The sequence below is a fragment of the Narcine bancroftii genome, chromosome 7 (genome assembly GCF_036971445.1).
Source record: "Narcine bancroftii isolate sNarBan1 chromosome 7, sNarBan1.hap1, whole genome shotgun sequence".
Taxonomy (NCBI): domain Eukaryota; kingdom Metazoa; phylum Chordata; class Chondrichthyes; order Torpediniformes; family Narcinidae; genus Narcine; species Narcine bancroftii.
Window position 1 is genome coordinate 88088527 of NC_091475.1, and position 12225 is coordinate 88100751.

The 12225-nt window shown below is 40.2% G+C and overlaps 1 pseudogene; it reads right to left on the reverse strand.

Annotated features, from left to right (window-relative positions):
• Positions 1–1219: 1219 nt before the first annotated feature.
• On the reverse strand, positions 1220–2326 carry LOC138740024 (phosphoserine aminotransferase pseudogene; annotated as a pseudogene).
• Positions 2327–12225: the final 9899 nt, after the last annotated feature.

The following is a 12225-nucleotide window of genomic DNA, read 5'->3' on the forward strand; positions in this document are numbered from 1 at the left end:
TGATGCCGGTAGAGGAGCCATGATTCGGATCCGAACAGGAGTCTGGGTAAGACAACGGCTCTGTATACGCTAATCTTTGTGAGGTTTTTCAGTTGGTTTTGTTTTCAGACTCTTTTGTGTAGTCTTCCAAAGGTGCTATTTGCCTTGGCGAGTCTGTTGTCTATCTCGTTGTCGATCCTTGCATCCGATGAAATGGTGCAGCCGAGATAGGTAAACTGGGTTGACTGTTTTGAGTTTTGTGTGCCCGATGGAGATGTAGGGGTGCTGGTAGTCATGGTGGGGAGCTGGCTGATGGAGAACCTCAATTTTCTTCAGGCTGACTTCCAGGCCAAACATTTTGGCAGTTTCCGCAAAACAGGACGTCAAGCGCTGAAGAGCTGGCTCTGAATGGGCAACTAAAGCGGCATCGTCTGCAAAGAGTAGTTCACGGACAAGTTGCTCTTGTGTCTTGGTGTGAGCTTGCAGGCGCCTCAGATTGAAGAGACTGCCATCCGTGCGGTACCGGATGTAAACACCGTCTTCATTGTTGAGGTCTTTCATGGCTTGGTTCAGCATCTTGCTGAAGAAGATTGAAAAGAGGGTTGGTGCGAGAACGCAGCCTTGCTTCACGCCATTGTTAATGGAGAAGGGTTCAGAGAGCTTATTGCTGTATCTGACCCGACCTTGTTGGTTTTCCTGCAGTTGGATAACCATGTTGAGGAACTTTGGGGGGCATCCGAACCAATCCTCAATCTCTGCCAATATATTTCTCCCAACTCCATTCATCGGTATCTTACTGATAATCCCCTCTATCTACCACACTCGTTATATCCTCAAAGAACCTCAGCAAGTTTGTCAAACAAGACCTGCCCTTTCTGAATTATGCTGTGTCTTCCTTATGGAACCCTTTTATTCTCAATGTCTCGCTATTTCATCCTTAATGATAGCTTCAAGCTTCAAGCTTGTTAACGATCTGTGTAACGGTAAATTTCTTCAATAACAGTAACAGTCAACAGAAAATATCGGAGCCCTACCCACCTACTATCTAACCTGCCATTGCAGTCAACCATGCATAATCCCCGTGCATGCGCCGACAACCCCGCAAGCAGACTGGCAGATACCAATCGCGGGCAGCCTCCAGCCCCTGTGATGAATGCAGGAAACTGACAATGGTAAATAACGAGACTTTGGCCCCTAATTATTATGTCTCTAATAATCATTACACAATTATAAATAACAATCAAATACAGTAAATTCCAATATTATATAGATCTTCTTCATAGGCCAGAGGTTTCCTGTTGTCTGTGTAGTGGACAAGGGCAAAGTCTAAAGAAGCAACAAAAATAAAGTCAGCCAGTTTTTGTGTTTCATCCACTGTAGCAGCATTATATGAGGAAATTTGAATTCCACCGACAGACCTGTGGCCCTATAACAATATCATGTTATTTTTAGCAGCTTTGTCAAGAAACTCTGTTTCAAGAACACTGTCTCCATTTGCATTCCCATTGCATAGTGGAATATTCATTGTGCTTCTGCAGGTTGAGGCATCCAGATCTATCATAAATCAGCTTTGATTTCACAGCGCTGTTCTGGCCCATTGCTTCAGCAACCCTCAGAATGTTTGATCCATTGCAAGACTAATCACATAATGTAAATACTGTAGGTTTGCTGGCATGTTGTACAGAGAGCTGCAACTCCCTTGCACTTTTTAGTTAAAAATGGCTGGACATTGTTTCAGTGCATATCCCAGAAGATTCTTTTTGATTATTACCACAGTCACCCCAGCATATCCAATATTTTTTCTGAGTACCAGCAAAAATCGAATCAAACTTGTTAACATCCACTGGCTTTGAAGGAAAATTTGAGGACAGCACAGCTCCCTTGATGTCTAGGTTAAAGGGGAATTCCACACCATGAACCATTTCATTGACACAATAATAAACCTAAGAGGCATTCGGGTTCAAATTCCAGTTGCTTGGATAGAGGAATAGTTCTATAAGCATCAAACTCGGGAAACACAATATTCACTTTTCCACATTTCTCTGCTTCTTTGGCTGCATTGACAGACTAGGCTTCAGTAGCCACATAATCTGCACACCTCTCTTGTAATCCAATAGGATTTAAAGATACAGCATTGAACCACCCAGTTCCACCTCCCTGGAGTTTTTAGTAGTTCTTGCAGGGTTGACAGTTTTGATTAAGTTTGCCGATCTATTGCTCATTTCCAGAACACTAATTCCGAGCCCTCTGTAATCCAACAGCTCTTTCTGCGCTTGAAGCAGGACCAGTCGCGGAGCTTCCTGGGACCAGCAGCAAAATTAAGTATTTGCTTCCTGCTACTTTCCATTGCACCCGTGATTATCTTCTGATAAATTATTAATGTATTTTCAAGGACAAAGACAACTTTCTCCACATTCAGCCTCATGCAGGTCTTGAAAATAAGTGTTACTTCTGAAACTGGTTGGGCTTTCTGGGTATAGATTGCTTTTATGTTCACATTAGCCTTTTGTTCCTCATCTTGAAGATTGATGGTATCTGTCTCCATATGCTTGAGACTGCCACTCTTTGTGCTGATTTTTTTAAAATTCCAGATGTCTTCTCTTACCCTTCATCTCCAAAAACTCTTTTTTTTTAAGTCCTCAGTTCGTTATCTTTCCAATCAAGATATTTGTACTTTTCAGAAATTTCACTGATATGTGACTCCACTGCATTTAGCTTTGCTGTTATTTATTTTTCTTGATGATCCAATTGCCTCCTTTACTCTACATCCACTTGAACAATGAGGAACTGTGCAGTTTTCAATGCCATGTTGCTTGAAATGACCTTATTAGAGTACATGGAATTTTTTTTTTACAATGTATCCTGTATAGATCTGATGGAGCCGAATTTCTTTTATCACCTTTTCAATCATCAATTTAGTCTTTGCAATTCCTGTAGGAACATCATGAACATTGTACTGCTCACAAAGTTAGCTCATTATAGGTTCTGGTGCATCAATCAGCTCTCACAAATTGGATACAAATCCATGACTTTCAAGCTCTTGACTCGATTTAGTAGATGGCTTCCTTTGCCCTGAAATTGTAGGTGCACACACCACATTCACTTTTAGTCTCTGTTTATCTCGAACCTCATGAAGTAAGATATCCATATTTTCCTCGTTCACACAAATAAAGGCCCTCAGATCATTCAGTGAAATATGGTCTCAACATGCTTGGCATTCCTTGAATCCTTCATAATGATCTTGTGAATAATTGGCTCATAGATGTGTGCACAGAATTTATTCCTGTTCTCTCATAACCTTAGTACAGCATTGTATGTATCTTTAAATTGATCTTGAAGTTTTGCCTCTTTAAAGGTCTTCATTTTTTAATATTAGCCAGGTTGTTCATGAAGGTTGTTACAGCTGGATAACTAAACTGTCTCATATTGTCCTCACCACACTTCCTAAAGGCAAGGTTTGCACAAATTGGAGATAAAGTGGCTCCAAATAGATGCACTATCATTCAGTATTCCACCATGTTCTGACTGTAGTCTCCATTGTGCCACCAGAGGAACCGTAATAAGTCACGGTCTTCATTTGGTACTTTCACCTGGTAGAACGTTGCTTCAGCTTCTGCATTGATGACAACAGGTTCTTTGCGGAACCTAGGCAAGACTCCTATCTATGAATTGGTTAGGTTTGGCCCCCATAAGTGCTGAGAATTTCATGAAACTCCCCTAAATGTCGCTCCACAGTCAAACACCGCTCAAACCTTTTTTGCTTTGTGGAGGCAAAACCCCATGGAGTGGTGGATACCATTTTCTGTCATCACTACATTTCAAGACACTATCTGGTACTTCCTTTGTATAACCTTTGGATATCATGTTAGATATGTAGTTGGTGCAGTCCGAATAAAAGGAAGAATCTTTCTTGAATCTTCTCCTTACATTCAGTGTACATTGTTTGGCAACACTTCTATTGTCAGACATGCATATTTCTCTTTTCTTTAAAGGTAATCCGATGCAATAATGGCCAATGACTGATTTTGCAGATTTTGAGACTAAATCCAAGAACTTTTTGTCTTCTCTTGAAGATTCTTGATCATCACTGAGACACTCAGGAAAGTCAGTCCTGAAGTGCTGTTCCCACACCTCCTCAAGTTTCACAACTGATCTCCTGTTGAAACGTTGCTGGCTCCTCCTGAGCATTATAGTTGCTTCCTCCTGATGATCCATTAATCATCTAAACAAGCATGGTTTTGACAGCATAAGGTCCGTCTCCCACACTCCATATTACATCTAGTGATTCCAGAGCCTTTGCTGCATCTGAGCCAATCAGCAACTAAATCTCAGAGCCAATTTCAGGTAGATGAGCATTGCTCAGATGAGACCACCGATCAATATCATATTGATGTGGGACATTTCCTTTGTGCACAAGCATAGTCTCTGAGTGTATATGTCTGGGAGATCACAAAAATCACTGCTGTCCAGTCCAGCGACCACTAAGCCTGAAACAATCCTGATTTCAATGATCTTCCTTTAATCTATAGTCCTTTTTTAAAAATTTTCATTTAAAATTTTAAAACCGCAAAATACATTTAACCAACAATGAATTATATATACATGTGGTATATACAAATCTTCCTCCCACCCCACAACCCATGACCCATAGTTCTTGATAGAATACTTGACCTTCTTCCCTGAAGATTAAACTTATTAATTAGCCCCTCTGTGCAAAATGATGCAGTGCTCCCTGAGTCAAGAAATGCATATGTATGCACTGTTGCATTCCCCTGCCTGTCCTTGACTTGTAGAGGCACTATTGAGAGTTTGCTGTTATCTTCACCAACCCCAGTAAGACCACTTGTCTGAACTGAGGCGATTGCACTGTTTTCAGCTATTTCTTTCTTTCTGCTTGCTCCTTTTCCATCTCCTTCTTTCTTTGGTGGATACGCTGCATTCTGGGATGCTTTAAACCACATATATTGCAGCTGAGTCACTTCCTGCAGTTTTTGCTGATCTATCCTTGACAACGAAAGTCAAAATGTACTCCATTATCTTTTAGGAAAGTGATCTTCTCCCTGTGTGCCTCTTTTCCAACTATGGACATATCTCCAAAGCATGTCCACCTCTACCGAACAAACAGTTTTTCACAGCAGGTAAACTCTCCCAATCCTTAATTCATTCATCATTCTCCTTACATTCAACTGTCACAGTGGCGGTGGCAAAGATATTTCCTATTATTCTTGGTTGAGGTTGTTACTTGGACCTCCTTACATTTTTGTTCACTGTTAGAATGTCTTTGATATCTCCAAATACTGGATCTGTCTGTTGCAATCTGAACTTGCACAAGAATTGTGTTGTTCCCGGAAATCACAGACTACTTTTCTCCATATGTACCTCAGCTGGTGGGACATCTTTCTTATGATGACTAGCATATTAGCAGGCATGTCAAGCTCATGCATGTAATTGATATCTTCCATGACATTACAACATCCTCTTAGAAAGAGGGTAAGTACCTATACAACTTTTGTGTCATCCAGTTTTATTATTGATGACCATGATAGAGCCTTCTCTAGATAAGCTGTAGCCAAAATGCTCCTGTAGTAGACTTAGCCTTCCTGAATCCTCTGCCTGTGGCCATATGTGAGCAACTCCTTACAAGTTCCCTTGGCTGTCCTCTTATGTTCAGTTCCAGATAATAGAGACAACCTCTGGGGGTTTTGTTCTTACTTTCAATACTGTGTTCAATGGATTTAATGAACCCTTGGTACTGAAATTACCATCAAAAACTTGAATCTCCTTCTTGTGCATGGAAGAGAGACACTGAAGGTGGACCGATAATGTAGAGATTTCATTTTGCCTTTCCATGACTGAGGATGCATTGCTTTGTTCACCGTTGCTTGTAGGTAATGTAGCTGGAGATGTCACATGTGCATGTTCACTCGGATTTCTGATGCTTGACTGGAGTGTCAAGGGAGCTGTGTTGAAAGATTGGATTTAAGCTACAGCTTTGTCTGCAGTTGTTATTATCGGTGTTTGTGGATTGGTAATACCTTGCTTTGGGAGGATTTGTCCATGTGTATGCACGTTTTGTAACTGTGGTACAAAAGGATCTGCCTTAGCATTGAGTGTTTTTTTTTTCCTGTTGTTCTTTCTCAAAATATGACTTCACATAAGTTACTTCAAACACCAGATCCCACTGAAGCTCCTAGTACTACTTTTGCTTTGGCCACATTAGCAGCAATGTTTACTTCCAGCTCCAGCTGCTCCTTTTCCCTCCTTAGCTGCTGCTCCTACTCTTCCAAAGCAAATTTATCCTGAAGCTGATTTTGTTGCCAGAGCCTTTAAACATGCAGATGTAGTATTAGAAACTGGAATTTGACCCAGAAGAACTTTGTTTGCTTCTCATGCTTCCAACATTTGATGCACTGTCTCCTGGTTGTATTTCATCCTGCGTATCAGATGTTGCCTGAATATTTGACTCTTACTCCAGTTTGAATTGCACATCCTTTGCATTTTCAACCTATTCACCACCATTTTGTAACACACCTTCAGCCATTTTCAAGTCGCTGACTTTAAAGTCAGTCATTTTCTTCTGCAGTGTCTTTAATTATGCCTCAGTAGTGACATCAGCAGCAGTGTGTGCCTGCCATTTTACGCGTCTCTATCCAACGTCCACTGAGCTCGAGCACCAAGCACCCACAACACAAGCCCAAAGTCAACAGTGCCCAATGGATGAGCAGATGCATCCCCAAACTGTGTTCAAAAAAGTAAGCCTACCGCTTCTTGATGGCTGTGATGCGCTGCTGTTAACAAGCAAGTTTCCATCATGGCAGCATTCAATGATGTTCTCTGTTGTCTAACATGTAGTGACTACCATCCATAAGAAAAGCCGATCGGAAGCTAAGTCAGCTCTTTACTGTGACATGTTAGAACAATTCATATCAAAGTCCAGATGCATTTTAAAACTGTTTATTAGTGAACACAAAAGGACCCGTAGCTTGATAAGGATAATAACTTTTCTTGTGGTAATGTTCATGAAACATGCTATTGATCAGTGTAACAGTAAATCTTTTCAATAACATTAATGGTCAACAGAAAATATCAGACCCCTACTCACCCACCGTCAATCCCACCACTACAGTTAATGCTCCAACCATACGCAAGCCCCGCGCATGTGCCAACAACCTTAGTTAATAGCACGTGTGCACTGAAAGATGCAGTACATGCACAACCTCCAGATGCCAGGACATCACCAATGCCTGCAGCCAAAATGACAACAATAACTAATGAGCTTTTGGCTCTTCCAATATGGCTGGAGTGCTGTGCGCAGTTTTGGACCCCTGATCAAAGGAAAGGCGTGCTGGTGTTGCAGGTGATCTAGAGGAGTTTCAATGAGACTGATCCCAAGGATGTAAGGATGAGTGTTTTATGGCTCTGAACCTCTACGCATTAGAGTTTAGAAAGATGAGGGGTGATCTCATTGATATCTACTGAATATTGAAAGAGCTGGAGAGAGTGGAAGTGGAGAAAATGTTTCCAGTAGTGGGAGAGTGTAAGAACAGAGGGCATTGCCTCAGAATAAAAGATATAAGGAGAAATTTATTTAGCAGAGGGTGGTGAATCTATAGAATGTGTTGAAACAGAGTGCTGTGGAACTCAAGCCATTGGGTATATTGAAAGCTGAGGTTTATAGGTTCTTGATTTGTAAGGATGTCAAAGGTTATTGGGAGAAGGGGGAGAATGAGTCGGAGAGAAGAAAAAATATATCAACCATGATTTGAGTGGCAGAGTAGACTGAATGAGCTGAGTCGTCTAATTTTGCTTCTACATCTTGTGGAATGAAGGGAAAATGCATTAGTTGATCTTTCATACAGTGAGAAGTGCTTGTAGTTAATTTAATCAATTACATTAATGCAGATTTATAACATATTTCACATTTTTTAAAATCCTATAGTGCAGTCATTATTGAAAAGTAGAAAACATGACAGCCATTTTCTTCAAAGAAAGACACAAGAAGCAATATGGTGACAAACAGATTATGCATTTTAATGATGACAATTAAAGGAAAATATTTGCCTTAACTTTCTCCAACCTCTAAAATATAATTCTTTTTATCTTGCATTCAATGCCCTCTCTAACTGGGATTGCCAGCTGTCCCGTATTTAAATAGGATTTGGCTACTCTGCACAAAATCAGTACACAATGACTTCTTTCTCCACATAATTTCCTTGACCTGGTAGCTTATTTATTTCTTGTTTCTGGGAACTTCTGAGTTTAATATCTTAGTTATGGCATGTGCTTTCCTGTGGAGAAAAGATGAAATAGTAATGTAAACAAGTACTGTTTTCAGTCATCTTACTGCTCAAAGAGAGGATTTGTTGCTATGCCAGTACTTTTGCAGGTTTTGCAGGATTTAACCTTTGAAAATAAGCTTTGTGGTTTTAGTGAAAATTAATTGGGTTGATGCTCAAAGTATCTTCCAAATTATTTATATCTAAACATGAAAGAATCAAGCAAAGGGTCTCCCATGGATGTTGAAAAAATAGCTTTTTCCTCTCTACTACTTCCACAAAATACCTCTTGTACCCCTCTGCCAAGGACAAGATTGCAATCAAATGAGACTATTTGGCCAAAGATTCTGTGGAGAATTCCAAGTATCAATTTATTTCATATTTCCACACCCAGTCACTGCAAATGAAAGTGTAAGACATGACAGATTTCAAATGACAGCACATTTCATTTCTTGAATTATGCAGAATCTCAAATTTTCCACAAATGGACTGACCTGAGGAGCCAAATGTCCTTTGTACTTCACCGTCTTCACTGACTGCTTGTCCCACACTCTCACTGCCCTATGACAACACTTGGTGGGCTCCCATTCAGCGGAATTGGTTTGACTTCATTCTTGATCCTCCAAAATATTCCATACAGAATTTAAACTGGAGGTGGGGGAGGGTTTGCTTCAGGAGGAGATTTTTTGAAGAAGACCTGCCTTAAATTTAACTGGGTCTGGTTGTGTGATTATGGTAGGGTGAAGATTATTCCATGTTTTAATTGTATGGGGGAAGAATGAGTTGCTGTACATATCTGTCCTGGAAGATGGCTCTGCATATTGGGTTGTGTGCCCTTGTCTACTCCTTGCAGGCATGGGTTTGGTGTAGGATTGATCATCTATATTGAGTTGGCAGTTTAGCGTTTTGTAAAAACAGGTCAGGCGATGTGCTTCACGTCTATCTTGGAGAGAGCTCCACTTTAATGAAGACAAGAGATTTGTAACCCTCACTTGATATCAATTAAAGAAGTGTGTGCTACTTTTCATTTTAATTAACTTTCATTTTCTAATTATTTTTCATGTTGAGTATGTTTTAATGGTTGTTGGGTGACATTACATTGTTTTAAAATTTTTGCCATTACTTCAATTATCAAAGATATTTAGAAACAAAGGGGTTAATATTTGGTCACACAATTTACCAAATGTTCTTCAGGAGTTAAATTATTGTGTTGGGATATTATGTTGAAGTCGTATAAGACATTGGTGAAACCAAGTTTAAACTTCTGTATGCAGTTTTGATCAACTACCTACAGGAAAAATATCAATAAGATTAAAAGAGGGTAGAGAAAATTTACAAGGGTGTCGCAGGGACTTGAAGAGCTGAATTATAGGGAATGATTAATTAGGTTAAGGCTTTATCCTGGAGCTTCAGAAAATGAAGAGAGATTTGAAGGAGGTATCCAAAATCATGAGGGCAATAGATAAGATAATTGCAAACAGTTTTTTGTTTCCATTGACAAGAACGAGAGGATGTGGAAAGATGGAATGTTTAAAGAAAGCATGAGAGGAATTTATTCACTCAGAAAGTGATGGAAGTGTGGAATAAGCTGCCAGCGCAGATGCTTGATGCAGATTTGATTTAAACATTTAGGTGAAGATGGGATAAATACATGGAAAATAGTGGTGTGGAGGGTTATGGTCCGGGTGCAGGTCGATGGGACTAGGTAGAATAAATAGATTGGCACTGATTAGATGGGCTGAATTGCCTGTTTCTGTCCTCTACTATGATTCTAGGTGGTCCCAGGAGGAGGGGTCTCAGTTTCAACCTCCTGTGGCTTAATCACATCTTGCAAGTAGCTCAGGCTTGTTGCATGGCCATGAAAGTAACACCAATATGGGGCTGGGGAAAACGTAGTTGCAGAGAATTTGTGGTGCCATGAATGTCTCATGAGAAGGGAGTATGAGATGAACACTGGGTTAAGAACAGCTGAACATAGTGGAATACCTTTGCATTGTATCTACTCTGAGGGGTTGATAAATTAGTCTCTACCTTCCTCCTACTAGTCTTGCTAACCTCAGTGGCTCATGTATTCATCATCCATCCCTGGAGATCTCCACACAGTCTGGAAGAGTTGGCGATACCAGCAACAATTTCTGCAAATTAAAATGTGTGAATTTCAAATTCTCACTTTAACTATACTGAAGTTTTCTAAAGTCTCAATATTTACAAGTTATTTCTGTCCTTGAACATAACCTACTGCAGAAAAGAATCCATGCCCTGCCCAGTACAAAGTTTTACAAGTTGACTTTGGAAGAATTTTGAATATTAATGCCTTGATTTTGATTAATAAATGTCCTCTATTTGAACTTCTGGAAACATATTTTTAGCATTACTTTATTTATGTGATTTGCTTTAATTATTTCTGGAACACCACATGGATGACCCTTTTTCTCTATTCTCCACCTATCTATATGCTTAATCCTTGAGTACTTTCCCCTTCTTTCACTATTTCACCTATTTACCATCTTTTCTTGATTAATTTATTGGCTTTTGATCCTGCGGCATGTGCATATAGCCATAAAGAACAGAAGAAAAGGCTCTTTAGACTATTATGTTTATGCCAACCATCAAATATTATCTAAACTAAATACCACTTATCTGCAATTAATCTGGAGCCTTTTCTGCCTTGACATTTCAAATGCTTGTTCAGATGTTGAACTCCTAGAAGAGATTAATCTCACTATTTTTATTACTTTCATCTTTATCCAAAATCACAGTAATTTATGATTTCCATGTTACTCTGATGGTTACCTCTGTCCTTCCTCTCCAACCTTCACCCCAGCTCTTGTCACCCCTGCTTTGGTTGTTTGACACTGTTCACTAATATTTCTTTTGTAAATCCTTGTAATCCTTCCATCAACAGTTTGAAACCAGAGCACCTGGGGGAAATGCCCTTGCCGCAAACTCCACACAGGTCAAGATCAAACCTGGATCTATGGAAATCTGAGGGAGTAGCGTTGCTGTGTCAATGGGTATTAAATGCATGTACCTCCATGGTCCATTTAAATCAAGTCAAGTCAAGTTTATTGCCATCAGAGTGTGCAAGTACAACCCAACGAAACAGCATTCTCCAGTCCTCCATGAAAAAAATTTCAGACACACAACCAGATATAGAACGCATACAAACAAATACTACATATGCAGTACAAGTACTTCCTCTATAGAAATAAATAAATAAATAAATATTCTTTTGTACATATGAGAGTCCTGGATGGTTAGAGGTTTAGTGTGAGCAGTTCCTCTGGTCGTTTAGCATTTGCACTGCCCTTGAAAAGAAGCTGCTCCTCAACCTGGTGGTGCTGGCTCTGATACTCCAATATCTCCTTCCTAATGTGAGCAGCTGAAAAATGCTGTTTACAGGTTGGGAGGGGCCATGCATGATTTTGCATGTCCTCTTCAGACAATAATCCCGGTAGATCACATCGATAGAGGGAGGGAGATTCCATTTATCCTCTCTTCCACTCTCATGGTCCTGTGGATTGACCTCTGACCCATTTATCTGCAGCAACTATACAACACTGTGGTGCAGCCGGCCAGGATGCTCTTGAAAGAGCTCCTATAGAAGATTAACATAATGCTGGCCATTTGCCTTGCCTGCTTCAATCTTTCCATGAAATGCAGTCACCGTTGTGCCTTCCTGACAAGTGAGGAGATATTGAGTGTCCATGGTAGGTCACTAGTCAAGTGAACTCCAAGGAACCTTGTGCTCTCCATTCTCTCTACTACAGAGCTATTGATGTGCAGTAGAGGGTGGTTGTTCCTCATCCTCCTAAAGTCCATGATCATCTTCTTCATCTTGTCCATGTTGAGACTCAAGTTTGTGCTTTGCACTGTATTACCTCCTCTCTGTGTTGTGACTCATTGTTATTGCTGATAAGGCCAACTACTGTTGTGTCATCTGCAAACCTGATGACACTGTTGGAGATGG